The sequence below is a fragment of the Magallana gigas genome, chromosome 10, assembly GCF_963853765.1.
Source record: "Magallana gigas chromosome 10, xbMagGiga1.1, whole genome shotgun sequence".
Classification (NCBI taxonomy): Eukaryota; Metazoa; Mollusca; class Bivalvia; order Ostreida; family Ostreidae; genus Magallana; species Magallana gigas.
Window position 1 is genome coordinate 2631528 of NC_088862.1, and position 5509 is coordinate 2637036.

At 28.4% G+C, this 5509-nt stretch overlaps 1 long non-coding RNA gene across 1 annotated transcript; it reads left to right on the forward strand.

Annotated features, from left to right (window-relative positions):
* Positions 1-1338: 1338 nt before the first annotated feature.
* LOC105336968 (uncharacterized) lies at positions 1339-5170 on the forward strand. Its single transcript, XR_010709937.1, has 4 exons — positions 1339-2582; positions 3484-3553; positions 4095-4242; positions 4619-5170. It is a non-coding gene; the product is annotated as an uncharacterized lncRNA (long non-coding RNA).
* The last annotated feature ends 339 nt before the right edge of the window (positions 5171-5509 follow it).

The following is a 5509-nucleotide window of genomic DNA, read 5'->3' on the forward strand; positions in this document are numbered from 1 at the left end:
CATATTCTATGTTGTTTAGCCATTTGTCAATGATGTTATGTAATGCCGTTTCACACGAGTGCTTAGGTCTAAAACCAGATTGGTGTTCAGTTAAAAGGTTGTTCCTATCCAAATACTCGTAAAAAGAATTAAAAACATGTCTTTCTATTATTTTGCTGACAATAGGCAAAACTGACACAGGTCGATAATTGTTTACAATAAAATTTTCACCTGATTTAAAAAGAGGGGTAACTCTTGCTTTTTTCCATTCAGATGCAACCTCACAATTTTCAAAGACATATTTAACAAAAAGGTCAACATTTCATCAATCACATCTACACTCAAATTCAACAATTTTACAGAAATGTCATCTAAACCACTGAGACCATAATATAACTCATAAAAGTTATATGGCACGCATTAATTGATTTTTTAAATAACTACACAAGGGGTTGAATATGGAATCAGACGGAGCAGGTTCATAGTTAAACATAGACAAATTAAAGTACCTTAGCAATTGCTGAAATTGAAGATTTTCTAGTTTCTTTATAGAATGGCACAATGAACTAGAAAGACACCTGTGACAGGGAGGGGTTTAAAATGTAGACAAAGAAATAAAATTACCTGAATAAAACTATCGAATAATTACACGACTCTTATACAAGTAAATCTTAGCGGTTGAGAAGGATTTCATCAAGGTAAATCATAGCTAGAAAAAGTGTTTAAATCAAATGCAAGCAGTTCTTTTGAATTGGTTACAAACTCGTAGCTACAGATATGTGTACCATAATGAAATTGGTACCGAGATTTCGTTTTTCCAATTGGAAGAAGTAGTAGTTAATACGTATTTATAAATCAAATAGTACAAACACATGTAGACAAAAAAAAATAGAAAGGCGCCGTTCAGTTTTGTAACTGCATAAAGTAAATATTTTGCCATATTACCGCAATTATAATGAATAAATTGGTTAGGTAAAATTTATAAGTCTTACAACTATGCTTACAAAGAAATCTCCAGAATATTCAAGAATTGGATTTTCTACGGTGGTCTGGAAACTACGGGATGATGTCATCTAATCTTTACACCTTTTAAAAGAGAAGCAACATGTATTAAAGTGATTGTGTTTGGGAGAAATATGTAAGGTACTTGTGAAAAAATAATCTAGTGAAAATATATGTTTTGAAATCTGTGGAGAATTTCAGTTACAGTTCGTCCTTTATGAGGAAAAAAGGACTAAAACGGACGATTTGACAGGTAAATATACAACTGATCAGAATATTATTTCTTAACATCAGAGATTAACTAATAATAAAAATAAGCATTTCAAATCTGTTAAATATCTTTTCATATTGCATGGGTGTCGTCTGAAGAAAAACATATCTAAAACTTTACATGTGTTCTAGGAACATAATTTCATGTATAATCTTACACCTTCAAAAGAAAATATTACCTTATAATCCATACTGCGTTTTATAAAGAACTTTACACTTACGACCAAAATAATGGATGCTAATTGATACATGTTACAAACTTATCAGTGTTTCAATTAACTGCCATTAAAATATAATAATAGAAATAAAAAAAAAGTTGTAGGTTAACGGTTTTATATTAATTTTGTTTATTAGAGATCAATGTATGAGACTGAAGATATTTAGGACTTTGTTGTAAGTTCTTTTTTAAAACACAGCCCTGATTTATTTAATTCGTGGTTGATGTTGATGAGATGGTACACGCGATTTCCCCGAAAGTTGAGTCATTACGAAATGATTCAATTGTAATGCAAATGGATGTTAAAATAACAAAATAGCAGATACTTATCAAGTATCACTCCTTAATCACTACTTATCAAGTATGACTCCATAATCAAAGATTCCTCGCTCATTAATCAGATCTTTTTTAAAATGTGATATATACACTGGAAATTTACATTTTTTTCGTTTATCTTGCAGTATTTTACCGACTTTCTGTCGGTGTAACCAACTCAATCTTTCCTTATAACATTATTTTCTCTGTGATTCTTCGATTGTTTATACAAGCCATTATCTTTAAAAGTAATACACTTTCGCTAAAGCAACCCATTCAAAACCCTCTCTTTGGCGCATGAAATGTTTATACGAAAATCATGTGATATATCCAAATCCTGTGATGTCTGTTCAGTGAATCATTAATGCAAACTGTAAATGGCAATAAAGATCGATATTATCAAATGAAGCAATTTTTTCACGCCATGATTTTCTTTTCAATTTCCATCTTTTTTCATTAAAAACTAATTAAGAGAAATTGGCATTTCAAACGTAATTATCCCCTACTATCATCTGTCGTATGATCAAATTTACGCAAGAATATCGTGAATATAACCTCAATGCACTTATTTTAATATGTTATATTTAAAAAAAACGTGATATATCTGTTCATTCTCAAATTGTGATTGCTCCGACAAAATTAGTTATCATGAATTATGCAATTATGCAAACAAGGTGAATGCATTAAATGCATTCTCGTGTTGGCCTGAGCAGCAATTTAATTTCAAAAGACCGTCGAAAGACAGAAATGAAAAACATATCGAGGATTAGGTGTTCGCTGAAAAGAAGAAATAAAACAGGTAATTTAATTAAAAAAAAGAAAATACGGTTACGTGTTAAAAAAAATTTAAGATTTTCATTTTTCATTCTTTTTATACTATTTTTATTTGTAAATTATCAACATGATACTTTAAGAGCATTGAATTTTTAACAGATATATATATATATATATATATATATATATATATATATATATATATATATATATATATATATATATATATATATATATACCAGTTTCAAAAAAATGAGCAAAATATCATATGATTTAAATAATGTGCAAACATCAAACATTTGCTACATAAAATGTTCCACAGCATGGAGCATGAAACCTTTTCTATGACATTAACAGATATGAGAATAATATTAATAAATCCTCTATTTTACATGTATATTATTCTTTTTTTCAAATGACCGACTCATTTTAAAAATTTAATTCGAGTTTTGATTTGAAAAATATGTTGTTGTTCTTAATAAACGCAACCTTATGGTATTTTATTACATATTAAATAACTTTGTTGCATATCTAATATTTCAAGAAGGGTTTTCTTGTGCAAACGTATCATTATTTAAAATGATACTGCATGTGTGATAACCGATGCAGGTTTATCTTACCTTAAAGTTTTAGTAATGACTTTTAGACAATGAAATTTTTAATGCATTTCATGTATATATAGAGCAAAATTTTGATCATGTAGATCTAAATTGAACTTAAGTACCGCAGGGTTTTTAATATTTTAGTAATTTGATTCAGTAAACAAAATGGATGTCTACATCTATTTTTATGATTAAAAGATAAGACAAAAACTACGATTTAATTTCTTTTTAAGTGAAAAATTTATATGCAAGAATACATAAACAACAGTTATTTAAACGATGGTTGATTAATTAATTGCGTATCAAATCTCTACTTTTAATTAGCACTGCGAAAGATACTTGCACTCAAATCAGCACGCAGAAAAAAGTATTGCATTCGAGTTTTGCACAGAAAGTAAGTACCTCTAAAACACATGAATGCAATGACAAGGTGATAAAAATTTCAATTATATTTACAACAATTTTTTTTGTTGAAAAATTGGTTATTTTGCCTTAATCAAAACAAGTTTGTTTTGGGTTTTTTTTTTTGTTAAGTAGGAGTATTTTGGACTGATTTTTTTTGACAGTTTTTTACAATTTATAGTTAACAGCCTTCAGGACTTTTCTTTATATTTCATTTCTTCTTTTTTTTCTTATTCTTTTTTGCTGATATGCCTTTATATTTTTGGGGGGTTTTGTGGGGGTTTTTTTGTGTTTCTAAAGAGAGGATTTTGTTGTTAGGAATAAAAGCAAAAAATTATTTGAACATTTAAAATCAAGTTCAAAACCGAGACATTTCTTTCATTTTTTTTTTTATATTTGGTCCAAATTTATTTATTTAAGTATTTTTTATGATGTATTTTAATTTTTAAAAAATCAAACATAAAATGAATTCATATCTCAACAAAACTTTGTAAGATAAAAAAATAATGGTTTTTTTGTATTATTTTTTTTAGGAAAAAACAGTCTTGTGCCAATTTACAACTTATTGAATACATGAATGGTATGAAAGCTAAAAAATGTGAGCAAACCAGAATGCAACTTTGTGACAGAAGATACTTAGATATAGAACGTGTGAATAATTTCATTTCTCAGAGATTACAGGTAGGAAACCTAGCAAAGGTTATTTCTACAAAATATACTTTTATTGATTATATTCTTTGTCTGAAAATGATATTGTATGAAATGTCATTAAGCCATTTAAGAATTTTCCCGAAAGATAAAATTAGAGTATTTTTTAGGAACAGTATGTTCTGGTGTAATATCATTCATTTTTTTAAATTTACTTTTTTAACGTATTCTTATTCAGATGTTGGCTTGTATTTTATAATTAACTGGTCGAAAATGCAAATAGTATAGAGACAGATAGATGATCAAATAGAAGGACAGAGAGGCAAATGACGAAGTATAAGATTTACGTATGACAACGTGTGAATAGAAAAAAACTTAACTTACTTTAATATGTCACCTATATTTGCAGGTGTTGGAAAGAGTGTTCAAAGAAGAAGCTGTTAGGATAAACATTGAATCCTAGCTATTATATGTAACCTTTAAAATAAGCATATCAAATGTATTAATATTTTTTTGATTATTCAATATATTTACATCCACAAAGAATGTTTCCTTCTCTTTATTACGTAAATAAATTGTAATTCACTGCTCTTAACAAACTGACAAGACTGAAATCAATAGGTCCCGTTTATGAATTGGTTAACAATTTGTTCTAGTGACCGGTCAGTAGCGGATGCTCACTCATCCATGGCACCGCATCCTACCTCTATCTTTTTAGAGGCCCGTGTTGCTCTGCTTTGAATTTGTATTTCGTTTTATGGATTTTTGAGATGGTTGACAGTTTGTCATTATAAGACACGCATACAAAACAATTCCTAAACCTCAAGGAAATGTAAAGAAAATTGTATTACTGAGAAACGTGTTAAAAGTTTAATGAAATAGCTCAAAGTAACATGTTAATGCCTTATTCAATTTTTTTTTAATTTTGTGGAGGTTGTGAGTGCAAAATTGAAAAAGATTAATTAACAGGAGTGCATCAATTAACCTGAAAAAAGACAACAACTTCGCTTGCCTTGCACATGTTTTGAAACTAAATCGTATACTTGAATGTTACGTATTTTATGATTTAAAGACTCTTATGATTTAACGAGAGAGAGAGAGAGAGAGAGAGAGAGAGAGAGAGAGAGAGAGAGAGAGAGAGAGAGAGAGAGAGGAGTACACTGCTCTCATAAACAAAAAAATTATTTAATGAGGAATAAAATGATAAGAAATAAATAAAACTTTACATCGTTACTATGAGTAAGGGATGTAAGCTTCTAGAAATTTTTTTGAATTTGTTTTATCAATTATTAAACTGCTT